The sequence below is a fragment of the Diadema antillarum genome, unplaced genomic scaffold, assembly GCF_040938485.1.
Source record: "Diadema antillarum isolate AM-2024a unplaced genomic scaffold, OU_Dant_1.0 seq00000682_RagTag, whole genome shotgun sequence".
Classification (NCBI taxonomy): Eukaryota; Metazoa; Echinodermata; class Echinoidea; order Diadematoida; family Diadematidae; genus Diadema; species Diadema antillarum.
This window is the reverse complement of record NW_027271587.1, coordinates 1510052-1526154: the sequence shown is the minus strand read 5'-3', so window position 1 is coordinate 1526154 and position 16103 is coordinate 1510052. Positions and strand designations below refer to the sequence as shown.

Below are 16103 nucleotides of genomic sequence, written 5' to 3'. Positions count from 1 at the left end.
CTGACCCCTTAATCACACCTCCTGCGGCATAATGCTCCGATCTAATCTCATTCCATCTCATTTTTTTCCAAACTGATTGGACAGGAAACAAAAACCTCGTCATATTTTCTTCAGCTTATAATACCCAGCACAGCTGATCGAGTGAGTGTTAAGCACGTTGCACCGATTAGGTTTAATTCTATGCCAGTATTACCACGCCTTTTATCAAGTGCAGTCAGCTCCCTGCCACCTTTTGTCCTGTCGTGGCTGCTCATTGTGCGTGACGACACGAGACCTCAATGAACTCCAGCCAAGAGTGAGAAAAAATAACTCGTTCTATGGAAATATGAAGAGAAAACAGAGTAAGAGAAAACCATTTGACAGTTCAACAACACCAGGAGAGCAATGAAAGACGTAGTATAAATTAGTAACTTCCATAGACCTTTTCAAGGAGTAAACGTAAAGCAAACGATTGAAGTGTTAGAAGGGAAATTCCAGACCAGTATACTGTACAGTGAACATTTGATCAAATCGGATACAAATTAAGGAAGTCATTAATGCAAAGTTTTGCAAAACATTTTTTGAACAGTCAACATAAATATGCAAATAAGTTGCTTGATGATGTCAATCCCTCTCAACTTGACATTTAATTATTTCGTACATAATATTTCCATATTCCTAGCTGTTGTATTTTCTCATTCTCTTTTCCTTTCTTTGTTCAAACACAAATATGCCCCAAATCTCAAATCCCTTATATCTGACTATTTGAAGTCACTCAGCCATAAATAATTGCAGCAGAAAAAAAATGGAACTCTTGTCAGTGTTATGTAGGTCCCTACACGATCAAAGGAAAATTGAGAGAAGATGACATCATCAGCTCACTCATTTGCATATACATTTCAACTGAACTGTTTCACAAAAATTATGAAGTTTTATAATTTCCTCAACTTCCTTAATATCTGTACGATTTATATCATATTTCCATTGTTGTGCTAACGAAATCTACTCTTTCTTTTCAAGTTAACTTTCATCTTGTCCAGAATTCCTCTTTAAGCACAGATGCAAGGAACTTGGGTGTCATATTTGATCACAATCTGTCTTTGAAGACTCATGTGAACAATGTGTGCAGATCAGCCTCATTTGCCCTACACAAAATTGGCAGCATCCGCCAATTTCTGACGAAAAAGACAACCAAGAGACTCGCTCAGGCACTAGTTATGTCTCGCATTGACTTTTGCGACAGTCTCTTGTATGGTTTGCCTGATGCGCAAATCAACAAACTGCAGAGAGTTCAAAATTCAGTTGCCAGGCTTATTGCTAAACGTCGTTCACGTGAGTCGGTTACCCCACTACTGAGAGAACTGCATATGTTAAGAATCCGTGAACGAATTAACTTCAAGATTCTTTTGTTAACCTTTAAATGTTTGCGAAATATTGCACCGGTTTATTTTCAACAGTTGATAACTGAAAACCTACCCTCCCGGAACTTGCGGTCTAACAACAAATCACTTTTAATACCTCCTCCTGTCAATACACAATCTTATGGTTCTGGACTGAACTTTAACCAAACAAGAAAGTAAATTCAGAGGAAAAGTTAGTTTACTGGTGAGTTAACTCGCTATACACTGTCTTATCCTATAAATTCTTCCATATCATGGTTGTGCACAAAGTTATTTTGTTTTGTTTTGTCTTGTTTTTATATGAATATATGCTCGGGTCAGTTTCAAACATTGCCGATCTCCATAAATTGCTATGAACTGATAATTCCTTGGAAACCTGCTATTCTTGCAAGCTTCAGCTTTCTGTAGGTTTCCTTCATGTCTCTCTCTCTCTCTCTCTCTCTCTTTCTTCTACTACTACTACTACTACTACTACTACTACACTCTTTTGCATCTGCAATCTGCATTTGCATTTTCGTCTGCATAAACTGTACATTTTTGTGAGCTGCGTTTTGTGAATATTATGTATTTTTAGTTACCAAAAAGTTTTGTTTATGTTTTGATATTTACAAGCATTTATTTACAAGCATCTGCTTCTATGTAGGTTCCCTCCGCACACAATTTTATTTATCCGTCATGAATGTACCCTTGAGAATAATTTCAATTGATTTTGTGCTAAGTAAATGCTTTTGTATATACTGAACTTATAACTTATAATTTATGTGTCACTTTACATTGTCATGGATGGATGTTGTAAACACAACACTGTATGATTTGTGTGGAAACCTAATAAATGAAATGAAAAAAAAATGAAAATGAAATTAAAAAGAAAAAAGAAACTGAAACGAACAAGACGAAAAGTTCACTTATTTACGATGTTTTTATGGCATAGAAAGCTTTTGCCCAATTCTCTGCTGCATTATTTCACTTTAAATTGCCACATTCACTCTTACCATACCAGAAACGCTGAGAATTTTCACATGCCAAAAGTAAGAACATCGTTATTTCAGAAATCTGTGTTTCAGCAAGGTCCGCTTATATGGAATTCAATACCAGATGATATTCGTAAAGTTACCTCTTTTAATGTATTCAAACGTAAGCTTAAGGAGAATTTCATACAAAAATATAATTCCTAAGTTCTTGACATGCTTGGCTGGCATTACGTGTATTTTATCTAATGATTATAACTCACTTTGTGTTTGTACCGTCTTCGTAATGTAAATGTAGTGTTTTGTGCATCATGCTGTATTTCTTTTTGTTTAGTTCTTACATCTGTATATTTGTTCATCTCTTTTTTTTATAAATATGAAAATGATTACCACCAATGCCTTATTTTTTTTTACTGATTATCTGGGTCGGCCAGATTTTAAGGAAACTCTTAATTCCTCGTTGGCTGCTTTCCTTCAGCTTTATATATTCTAAAGATCCGTCTTTACTCTGTGCTTGTCATGATTGTTAATCAACATCTTTCTCTGTTGTTATTTTTTATGTTGAACAAATGAATTCAATTCAATAAGTCTTACATGATTTTACCGAATACACGAAAATTGGGAGGATGGATGACGACAAACGTGACGTTGTCATCACCTTACAACTTAACAAAATAATGCATTATCAAATCACTTTTTGGTGTATAGGTGATTTTGGAAACTGTAAGGTCGTCGTTACTTGGTTATTACAAGGCTACAAGAATTTGACGAAAAATATACAGGCATATTATTCTTAGTGTATATAATTACATAGGCCTATTCAGGAAGTACTTATGTACAATTCAGTAGAAGATTTGAGAAGCGATGCCTTCATATACTCTGCCAAATCAGATGAATGATTGCAGCTTCTATCAGTGATTTTTAAACCCATGGAAAACATTTGTGATTCTATAACTATTATCTTTGTCTTAATTGTGGTCTATCGATCTAATCATGCACCTTCTCTGCAAAAGGGGAAAAATCCATAGCGTACTGCGTATTGAAACAATATATAACAGAACGGTTCCAGAAGTGGCATGAAGCAACCCATCCCAACCATGCAAGAGGAGTGTCTCCGCGTCATATAGGGTATGAATACCTCTCCGTCCCACATCCGATTCAATGGACTCACAAGTGGATTTTGGGGTAAGAAAAATCATTGCTCCTTCGCAGTTTGTGTTCAACTCTTTCACGATTTGATGGACCGGTGCAAGTTCTGCCTCGTTTATCATTTCACAGCAAATGTTCTAGATATTGTATTGGTGCTCCAGAGTTTTGGTGTTTTTTTTTTCGAGAAAGGCACATTCATTGGGTTCGTTGTTGCAATTCTTACTTGCTTTTTTTTTCTCTTTTTATCGAATAATCACCCGGTGTACACTGGATGGTGTAGATATAAGTGGCTATCTATAATGTTGGGATTAAACATGTCTGTTCCTTTATAAGTCATGAAGATTAAAAAAGCTTAATTGTTCTCAAAATCGCATTGATTAGTTCTAGCGACCGAGGGGTGACTTGCAAGATCGATTCGATTTTTAATACATCAAGTGGTGCTCACGTCACACACTACTTCTGCTGCTGAACGAACCCATGCGTAAATTCTACGCCGAGCCCCCTCCGCTTCGTAGCACCCACAGAATGGAAATAGCAGGAAAACTAGGGGCAATCTATTCAGCCAATGAACGCACGCCCCTGGGAAGACTGCCAATCACGGATTAACCGGTCAGTGTTCTATGGGCGTGGCTTCGTGCATAGCAAAACAATGCACTCCCTTCTGCTCACTTTTTGACGGGAGCTGATACAGAGCGGTGGGAGGCAACCCAGACGTCAACTACTAGGCACTTTACTGGAAAATTATTGCTTTTGTGATGTTCTCTTCAGGCAGAGTGAATCATGACAGAGCCAAGATTCGCCTCCCTTCTACCAACAAACATCGCATACAGGACAAGACCCATAGAACAAAATACAGAACTACTGTAAGCTCAACTCGTAGCTGCATTTGGCAAAAGGAGTATTTCTGAGCCCCCGGTTAGCCCAGACACTTCTTCGAGCTTGCCTTTAAAGCCAGGATTTTGAGGCAATGTGACATTCCACGGAGCGTTATCCTTGGATTTTGTTCTGCCACACTGGTCGTCGCTTGAGTTTTCAGAGGAATGAGAGCGCGAGAGAACGGATTTAGAATTTGTGATACGCACCACGTGTTATGTCAATAGTCATCGATTTGCACTGCGAGACTGTGGTGATAGTTGCATGTCACAGAAAACAAGAGCAAATGTGTTCTTCCATTGTATCCCGCACTATCCTGGACTCACACAATTCATTTCACACAGCTCAACAAACGCGGAGTCTGAACCAATATGTGCCTGTGCGAGTCTTGGATTATTAATAAACCATAGCATCCAGAAACAGTTACTTCGCAAAGGCCTGAGATGGATTAATAATAACTTAAGATACCAAAGAGCTAACACAGATCTATCGCTTATCGCCGAGTCTGTTGATACTCGACTGCGGAAATGTGTTTTGGGGACAAAAGCGGGTTGGTAGAGTGAGCAGCGAAGAGAGCAAAGGTCTACACGTGCACTCATTGTGCCGGGATCTCGGGCGAGGAGAACAGTGCTATTACCGCTAGTCGTACGGGGTCTGTGTTGATGAGAGGACCGGGGTCGTCTACCTCCCCTAGACGACTTTCGTACCATAACGGGGTGATTAGTCCGAAATTGACTTGGGCGTATTCGTTACATGAATTTTAACAGCCAGAACCTACATAAGGGACATGCATGATTGGGTGCTTACATTTGAGAAGACTATGATTACCAAGGGATTGTCTTCGAGGGCTTGAACTTCCATCACCAGAGAACCAGCCGTCTGCTCTCCCCTCACGGATTACGTTGGAAATAAGTGTGCTTTACTCGAGCTCGGCCCGTGTCAGCTGGTGCCACTGCTCCGGGACCCTAAATCCGACAAAAATGTGGAGTTAATTATGTGGTATAGCCTTCGAAAGGCGTGACCGGGAGCGTTGGACTGCAGCTGGAGCATTTGCGAAGGCAGAGCAAAACAGATAAGGAAACAGCCTCACCTCAGGGTTGAAAGGTGGTGTTAAAACAACATTTCTTGGTACACTGTTAGTTGAAAACATTGCGCACGTAGGCAGCCCTTTGAAGACAACATTTGAAGAAAGGGAAATGTAGTCATCATTATCAACAGACTCCTATCGACACATATATCGTCTTAAGTCGTGTCCTTGATCGAATACTGTGAAACTTGAGCTGCCTACCGTATTTTGTGCGGGTATGGATGCTAATCTTCAGTCAGATTTTTGCGTGTATGACTCTGGACGCTACTTTATGTTACGCCTACTTCGTCACACATGTCTCAAAATGAGGGAAGTTACAACGCATATTCATAGGCCCAGTCTCGCGGTATATGTAGGCCTTCAAGTTCTGCTTCTGTTGATGTTGCTACCTTGTGGATTAGCCCAGGCTAGTCTCGATTTCAATGATAATCTTGACTTTGGTGATTTCAATCCCCAGCCAAAGTGTGAAGCGATTACCATAAAGAAATGCCAGGGTCTTGGATACAATCACACTCAAATGCCGAATCTTTTGGGACACGAACTTCAAAAAGATGCTGAGCTTCAGTTTCAGACATTTACTCCACTCATTCAGTACGGTTGTCATCCCAAACTCTCTTTCTTTCTCTGCTCAGCCTATGTGCCACTATGCACAGAGAAAATTCCTTTTCCTGTCAGTGCCTGCAGACCGCTTTGCGAACGTGTCAAAAAGGACTGTGAGCCCGTTTTGAAAAGTTTTGGATACAACTGGCCTGAGTCGTTGAACTGCTCAAAGTTTCCTCAGGACGAGGAGACGCAGCTGTGTATGGAACCTCCCCACGAAGAGGCTAGTGATACCAGTGGTGATGCTGGAGATGGCCCAGTAACCGCCATTGCTCCGATTCAACCCGGAGAGCCAGACTGCCAGCATCACCAGGAACCACATAAATGGCACTTTGTAAAACGCTACGAGGAGTGCGCACTTCTTTGCGAAGCCGATTTCCTCTTCGCTGTGAACGAAAAGCGGTTCACGGAGATATGGATGGCCATCTGGGCTGGTCTATGTTTTCTTACCACGGCAATGACCGTCCTAACGTTTGCTGTGGACACCGTCCGGTTTCGATACCCTGAGCGACCCATCATCTTCCTGTCTATCTGCTATAATGTCTACAGTATCGCGTACATCGTCAGATTGATTGCTGGCCGTGACGTCATCGCATGCGACGACGACGGAGTGGCTGAATTCCTGATCCAAGAGGGACTTGAAAACACCGGCTGCGCCGTCACATTCCTCATTCTCTACTTCTTCGGCATGGCCAGCTCGATTTGGTGGGTAATTCTGACCTTTACGTGGTTCCTGGCTGCGGGCTTGAAGTGGGGACATGAAGCAATTCAAATGAACAGCACGTATTTCCACGTAGCGGCCTGGGGAATCCCCTTCGTCAAAACTGTCATTATTCTTGTCATGCGCGTGGTCGACGCCGATGAACTCACAGGGATGTGCTATGTGGGTAACTCCAGCCTTGAAGCCCTAACTGGTTTCGTCATCGCACCGTTGTTCACCTACCTCGCTATCGGAACATTATTTCTTCTAGGCGGCTTCATCTCGCTGTTCAAAATTCGCTCCGTGATGAAGAACGACGGTACGAAGACGGATAAGTTGGAGCGCTTGATGGTGAGAATCGGGCTCTTCTCTGTTCTCTACACCGTACCAGCCACTATAGTCGTTGCGTGTTTCTTCTATGAGCATTCGAACAGGATTATGTGGATGAAAGGCGAAGCGGCTCCAAACATTGAAGTATTTATGATGAAAATATTCATGTCACTCGTTGTGGGAATAACCAGTGGTATGTGGATCATGTCCACTAAGACCGTGCGCTCTTGGAGGAGATTCATCGAGAGGATTGCTCCCGGACTTCTCTGCTGTCCACCACTTGGAGAAGATAAAGAGGCGGAACTTGCACGAAAGCGAAACGGTGACGAGACCGCTGTATAGCGTTTAACGACGTCGTCTAATGGGTGCCACAATCTTCTATGAATTGCGAATGAACCAACGCAGCGATCTGATAGACATGTAACTACATTGTATGTTGATGTACATCGCCGTCAAATCCATATCCGTGGGCAAATATTTTTGGCTCTTATTAACTGGCTCATTCGTCTGACCTCCCATAGTATATGAGTTCATCAGCCGGAACTGAGCCCACGATAGCATCCCATGTTAACTAGATACGTTGTATTGAGTCAGGTGCATATTTGCTCAGCATTGGTGGAAAGCAATTAATGTGTATACTACCACAAAAACTTGTGACATGTATGGCCGATTTGTAGAAAAATCATGAAATCCGTTTGATTGATTCAAGAGTGAACTTTACTGAATGGAAACTTATGTTAAATTACACATTATTTGTAAGAAATGTCGTGTAAACTGTAAGTATACATATTGCTTTATTCATTTGTGAACTATAACCACCTGTCATAAACTGTATCGTAGTGAGTGAAAAGCACAAACAGTTTCTGTAACTCCGTGTCATCCCGTAAGGACTCAGGTCACACAGTTTTACCCAGAGTACGTGCATGCGGGCTTTATTAATTCTTCTCAGATTAAAGACTAAAGAAATAACCCGAATATATAGATACATGTACACTGTGTTCCGTACACGTGGAAAAGAGAGCAATTCACCTGAAGATGAAATCGAAGTATGTAGTTGACGTAACTCTGTACAAGTGTGGTACAGGTATGGTATAAGTGTAGTGTTATATATTCAAATAAACCTTAATTTTGTCTTCCAGTTTACTCCAAGGTGAGCCGTTATAAACTGTCTGTCGAGGGGTTCTCGCATCGATGGCATAAATGATTTGAGTTGAGCTTGGATAACGGGAAGAACTATCAATGGGAATTTGTCGCCATTGTGAGTTGTTTTTAATAATCCTTCATCAAGAAAATGTTGGTAATTGAAAAGCGATTATCATTGTCGGCAGTGCCAGTGCTTTTTGGCATTACAATTTTGTATGTAGACCTACCATTTACAAAGTAAGTCACAGTACAGTGATAGTATGATAGTCTGTAGTTTTCGAGAATCAACCGTCCTTGTGGTCAAACATTTATCTGATTATGGTTAACATTTTACCTCCGAAAATTCTGGGAGGATATTTCCTCACTTGTCATAATATGAGAGATTAAGATTCATCTCGTAACGGTGATATTAAAACGTTTTTTGTGTGATGACCTGCATTTAACGGTCAAGACAACTGTCTCCAAGTCGAGTGAGATGGAAATGTTTTCATGCTATAAAGCTTGAACTTGGTATCTATATCATGGTATAATCTGTGACATAATGCAATTACCTGAATTGTTGTAATACTTCAGGCTGTGGTGAACAAAACTGTTTGCGATATTCAATTGATTATTCCTTCGTACTTTTTCAGTGTTTCGATTAATCTCTCTGTACCTGAATATGACACCCACTCTATACACGATGTTCAACCAAATGTCTTTTTCGGGGTTTAGGAAAGAATTTTTACATCATGGTACATGTATACCCACCGAAAAGTCGCACACGTAATACATGTATAACTGTAAGAAGAGAAAAGTAGGAACAGGAAGGTGGTGTAGGAACACACACTGTTCCCTAGTGAAACAGATGGCCAATTGTTTCACACAATGTACACGTTAGCGTCGAATTTAATGCTGATTATCAGTGTGAACAAGCTTGGTCGATGGAAAAAACATATCATAAGATTTAAGTAATGTATCAACTTTTATATATATTGAGATAGTGAAAGGCAGCCACCCCCCCCCCCCCCCCCCCCCCCCCCCCCCCCATTTTACTTGGCGATTGGCTCGTGTTATAAAGTTGCATTTGTAATGGGCAGGCATTGTAAGTGTGAATACCTTCATTCGTTCCACTAGAGTACACCTTCTAAAGATTTCTATATACTACTTCACCGGAGGAAAAAACACTTTTGTGGGGAACAGCCAGTTTGTAGTGGTCTACCAGTCTTTTCCAGCACCTTGTGGGAATTTCATGATATCAAATATGGCAGGAGAGGTAGAATGGAATTCCTAGTCTACCCCTTTCAGACGTCTTAAAAAGGGTACACATTTCTCCAGTCCATGGCGTTAGTCCTGAGTTCAAACTGTTCCCCATTTACAATATCACCTCTGTTTCCTTCTTGTTTTACGCGGAAGGGGGCAGTAGGAGGGATGAATGTAAATTATCAAGACTATATTATTGGGTAATGTTGCTCTCTATTAGAGCAGCGAAAGAGATGAGGAGAGTGAACTGCAGCTCTTGAATATGAAAAGCTTCCGCGAAGCATGTGCTGCTCCAGTGGAGTCACCCTAGCCGGGCCGCCCTGGGCGTCGGCGGGAGTGGTAGGGGTATTAGTTACACCCCTTTTCGTATTTGGGAGAGCAGATACGCAGCATGCTGCTTCCAGCTCCCCGTAGCATGTGGCTGGGCGAAGAAAAAAAAAACACTTTCTCGTGTGCTTTGTGTTCAGTTGTAGACTAGCGTGGTGAAACCTCATCTCGAATCAAGATATATCACAATATTCATTTGAGATGTCAACGGGATAGAAATATCGTAGCCGCTAGAATGATCCTTACGATACTGACATTCAAACGTCCGCAAGATGAAATCATGCGTCCTTCCTAGGTTTTTTTGTTGTTGTTTTTATTTAATTTCAGCTGTTTTTTAGAAGCTTTGAAATGGCTGCTGATAAGGAGTGAATATCCTTGGTTTGACCCGTCCCGTTTTTGTTGTTGTTGTTGTTGTTGTTGTTATTTTGTTTATTTTTGTACAACACCAGCATTTGTAATGAACCAGGAGATAACAACATAACACATGGTACGGACTTTATGTTTTGAGTATGAAAGAGAGAAAAAAAATCTCTCGATCATCCGGCGGTCAGTTCTTTTCACGTAATCTTCGGTACAACCGTTCTCACACAATGATCATTATCATCGAACTCTAAAATTGAAACACCAAAGGGGGGAGGGGGTTTCCATCCATGTCCCGAGTAAATACATGTACATTGTAGATATAACCTATAACTGGGGTGTGTAAAACTCATTTTACCAGGGCTCTCCTATGCTGCCACTGAAGTCATAAGATGACTTTAAAAAAGGAAAATCACGTTTATGTAAGACAAATTCTTTAAGATCGTCTGCCAGGAAAAAAAAAAAGGTGCCTAGCATTACGTTTCATAGGCGATATGTATCTTCTTTAAATTATAGTGACTTCATTTTGAAGACATTTTATTTGTAGAGGGGAAATTTTGTCAGTTTCGGATCCTAAAAGGACAAGTCCACCTTCATATACATCTGGATTGGGTGAATGCAGCAATATTAGTAGAACACATCAGTGAAAGCTTGGGGGAAATCGGACAGTCCGTTCAAAAGTTATGAAGTTTTAAAGTATCTGCGCAGTCACTGCTGTATGAGAAGACTACTACAGTGAATGATGTCACATGCGTACACCGCTATAAGGAAAATATAAAGAGAATTTCACAAAATTTTACTTTTTTTAAAAGTGCGAGAAAAGTGAAAATATGTTGAATTTTCTTTATATTTTCTATATATTGTTGTACACATGTGACATCACTAGCTGTGGTAGTCTTCTCATCCAGCAGTGACTGAGCAGAAACTTCAAAAATTCATAACTTTTAAACGGATTGTCCAATTTTCCTCAAACTCTTGCTGATGTGTTCTATTATTATTGCTGCATTCATTCAATCCACATGCCTGGAAGGTGGACTTGTCCTTTAATTTTATTAGCCCTTTCTGTGCCAGGAACTGTGTTGACAGTCCATGTACAAACGGTTCGGGGTTTTCTGTGCCAGTCGGCATCCAAAACACATACGTTGTAAAGGGTTACATTTCAGTACAGCTATACTTGGTGTTATAAACAACACACCCTTGTCTGCATTTAAATGCATTTTCCATCGCATTTAGGAGAGGTTTCCGTATATAGTGACAAGAGGCATCATCCACGTCAGAACGACTTGAATTTGAATGCAGTTGTTTTCCATTGCATGTTTTTGTTTTTTTTTTCTTCACTGCTACCCGTTCAATTGCAGATATTGTTTAGTGACATGATCTAAAGTTCAGTTCCACTCTCCTCGTGATCTACATTCAGTTCCACTGCAAGTGTTATCCCTCTGCATAATTTCAACTCAGTTGCATGTGGCAGCAGTTCAAAGTATAATTTCAACATGCTCTCCAAATGTGGCATTAACAGTACTTCAGATTGCAGTATTGCACTATGTAAATTATACAGCAGATATGCAAAATCTTGGGAAAATGTCAAGAGAGTTACTGTATAACGATTTGTGTGTACTTTCAATAAGCTCCTCAGAATACAGCTTTACAACTTGGCACGACCTGGTCATATGACATGTCACAAAGTAATTGGTTCTTAACCTGTTCGCTCTCCTTGATAATTTATATATGAATTTACGTATGAACTACAATGTATTATCTCGTTTCCTACGACAAGAAGAAGTTTATTCTTTGATACGAATTTGATAGAATAGCATGTTGACCACAGTGTTTTCACAACAAATCCAGATTGTTCAGCAAGTAGCATTACAGGCACTAGTTATCGTCTAAACCTTAATTTGATTCTCTCGATACTTGGCTTGTCTGCTGCTATTTTCCTGTTTTCATGTTTTATACTACCATATCATTGCGAAAAGCTGTTATGAAAGTAAAATACTGAGCGAGATGTTTTTTACATGATGGCGATTAATCGCAGAGAGCTGGCTGAGTTAGATAATGCCAAGTTAGTCTCACAGGGGCGAGGCATGAACTTAGCCAAGGCATGTGTTGACGCGCACAAATTTAGACTGTTGTAATGGTTTTCATTTTACTTAGTGTTCACACAACCATAAAGATGTATCTCGTATAACGTGAAGTGTCATCTTCTGAACTTGTTTACGTGATTTTTTTTTTTGTTCTGATGTTAAAAAAAAGAACAAAGAGAAAAAAGAACAAATTACGTTCTCAGGTCTGCCAAACAAGTGTTGTTGTTCTTGTTCTTGTTTGTAATATTGTTTGAATAAACAAGAAGCTGGTTAAACGAAATCATGTGATCTTGCTTTTTAGATGTCACATAACTAAGAGTGACAAATAAATGTGAATGGAAAAGACAAAAATTGTAAAGCAGAGACGTTTTTGATCATTTAATAACCACTTTGGCCTTATTGTCTGTGTAACAGATTACCGTATTTATGTGTTCATGTTATTTATGTTATCACCAGTGATACTGTATTAGTTTTGTGTCAATTATCAGCAAAACACGATAATACTTGTTCCTCTTGTGACGCGTTCTTGATACGATTTAATAAAGTTTGTTTTTTTAATGTTGAAAATGAAACCTTTTTTTCTTTTTTCCTGCGGCTTTAGCGTCTGCTAAAATCAAAATACGGGTACTATACACCATCAAGTGAATAGAAAAAGTAGATCAAACAAATTAAAACTGATGGCTTATTCAGGGTTGGAAAGAAGAAATGTAGATTATGGAAATTTCACATGTTGCCACCGAACGGCAGTGTCAGTAAACGAGTCATTCATACACTGTACAAATTGAATGGGGCCATAATGCCCTCTCTTCATCATTGGTTTAAGTATATAAAGGAATATGCAGAATCTTTTTCGACATCAAGGTACAACTTGTAGTTACCATTGAAAATAGGGCATTAGTGCAGTCATTTCAACTACAATTTAGAAAATAACTTCTTTTAATTCATTGCAAGAGAGAACATGAATGAAAGCTGTGCGTGTAAATCAGTGTGAGATTTGTCAGGCGATTACATCATCACGTCAACATGCATGCTCATCTTGTAAAAAATGTAAAATACAACATTACATTAAATTTTAAGATGTATTTCATTGATATCACTGATATGTGAAATATATTTACCATGTGGACAACATTTTTAACATAAAATTGTTCAAATAATAATATTGTTATAGCAATGATAATAGTAACTCGTCGGGAGCAGCACAGTGTTTCGCTTTCTAGAGTACATGTACAATACAGTTGTACTGTATGTACATGTAGTCTGTACCTACAAGATACGAGCATATATGACCCACGTATATTTATAGGAGGTACATTGTACAGTACTAGTAATAGATACCTCTATAGAGATCAGTGGTTTGACAACGGATGAATGCAAGCACTACATTGTAGCCTACACGTACCATTGGTCTTTACTGTTATGATTACCACCTTACGCACTTACCGCAAATATGAATACAACTTGAATTCAGGTTCTCATCCAATCACATACATCATCATGTAACTTCTAAAAACGTTTGCAACATTTTACAATAATGACAACAACAGTATACTGTACACCAGTGAGGTGAGAAGACACTTCTCTTCTCTTCCCACCTTCCTCGTGTATACTGTCCACACTTTCCTCAAGGTACAGGTGTTAAGTGCATGTGATCAACAAACTGGCCAGGAGTATACGCTCTCAACAGTGTGGTCCCGGAGTGTGATTTTAAATTATAATTTATATAGCTGACTTCTCGTCAATGATGCCAACCATGTTATCACACTGCTACCCACTCTAAATATACTACAAAGTATTTACTCTACGTGACCATAAAGAATTGTGTCCGCACAGCAAGATTTTCTATTTCAATATACATGTGTACTAAATTATGTCCCACACTGTTATACATCTGTACCAACGTCTTACAGAGTGAGACGAGATGTAGTGGTCCATCTTGGAGTGGGTGAGACGAGAACCTTCGTGGTTGTATAAAGGAACAGTTGCAATTTCTCCGAAGTAAAGCATTGCGTAGGCGTAAGGTTGTTGGTTTTTTTTTGTGAACCAAAGGATATAAAAATCCAACAGTGATTGAGTGAATGCTCCATAGATTGCCCTAAATGCGGGCTATGTCTCTGCGCGTGATTACGTCGTTCATTAACTATAAGAAATATCTTGTGCGAATATATACAGATGAGATCAGCTGTGAAATTTTTATTGACGTTTGTTGGAATGCAGTCATCATTTGCAGTAGTTAATTATCCGTGTCTTCGTGACTGGATTCATTTCCTTATTTTTGCAGTTCAACGCCATTTCACACAGTCCCACTTGACTTTGATAAATGAAACAACAGGAATTGCCAATTTTATTCAGAATTGGACATTAAAGGTGAGAGTAACAGAAAATTAACATTTAACGTTTCTTCCGAAAAGTGATACAGTATCAGTCACAATCACATTGCACAAACACGATGAGAATGGTGATTGCCATTGCCTCATTAGGACGACATAGTCTCTCATGAACCTGCGGGGAAACGCTCACTAAGCTTCTGTTTTATTTGTTTGTTTGTTTGTTTGTTTTTTTTGTTTGTTTTGCGTTTCTACGTTGTCTTTTTTGTTTTTTTTTTTTTTTTTTAAGTGAAGTCAAAACGCGTAAGTCGTGTCTTTTATACGAGTTTTATTCATTGTCTTGAAACAACCTGTCTATGATGAGCTTTGAGGAAGGGGATGTGCATCTATCAAATTATAGACTAGTTAATTACACGTACATGATTTTTGCAATGTTTTTGTGTACAAAATAAAATGAAAGAGAGAGGCGTGAAGTAGTGACATCATCACCCTATGTCATTTGCATATTTCGTTGCGGCCAACAATATCAGTTCGATGGCAAATTGAAATCTTAATTTCTAAAACTCTCTTATTTTATGTCCAATTTTCATGAAACTTCTTCAAAGCGTTTCTACCAGGAGTCATCTTGATCATCCAACTGAATTGAACACGGTCTAAATAGGAAGGTGAATACGAGGTCATGGGACAATAATATATTCATAATATATACGCATTATCACAGAACAGCGTGGAAAGTAACAGGTCTCCTGACTTCTTCTGCAACTTTTACTTTATCAATCAAGTGAACCACCTACAAACTTTTATGCTTTGTGAATCGCTTCTCTATTTTTGTTTTTTCGTATCTTTATCCATCAATGTTCTCATCTGTCGTTCCTTCCCTTTCCTTGATAAGATAGGCCTACATTGTATAAAACATCTCTACGACACTATAGCATTTCACAGCCTGCACAGAAGGTAACGGCCTCCTTGTGATATGCGAAATTCTGTAAGACGAACCTACGGAATAACGAACTTTCGGGATAACGCACCTTGGGCACAAGAAACTGCAAAATGGTCATAATTTACGTGGTAAGGCTGAATGTCCGGGCTTCCCAGCGCTACGTGACTCAAACTCCCCATCCAATATGCACGCTCCTTTGTGTTTGTGAAAGGACGTTTTCTCCCATTATCATGTATTCATCGGTAAGTGCAGGCCATGGTCCCTCCCATTGCCTTATCTGTAGGGTTCCTTTAAAATGCATCATTATTTTCTACTCAAGTGTACTCACATTAGACCTTCCGCCCTTTTGTTCTCATTTCACCTTCACGACAACTGCCTATCCGCCCGGGCGTATCGCCTACAGGTTTTGCATTCATGCATTCCCACCCTTTTCATCTTTCTCATGAGTCATATTCTTTGATAGATATGAATGTTTTAAGATAAACTTTCTCAACTTTCTAAACTTTCTCTTTTTCCGTATAGTGCTATGCTTGGCAAGTCCTAGCAGACCTGGGACAGGCCTTGGACTGTCATGGATTTTCTTTGTAATTCAAA

The 16103-nt window shown here is 39.5% G+C and overlaps 1 pseudogene; it reads left to right on the top strand.

Moving 5' to 3' along the window:
• The first annotated feature begins 4187 nt into the window (after positions 1-4187).
• On the top strand, positions 4188-7444 carry LOC139737130 (frizzled-4 pseudogene; annotated as a pseudogene).
• Positions 7445-16103: the final 8659 nt, after the last annotated feature.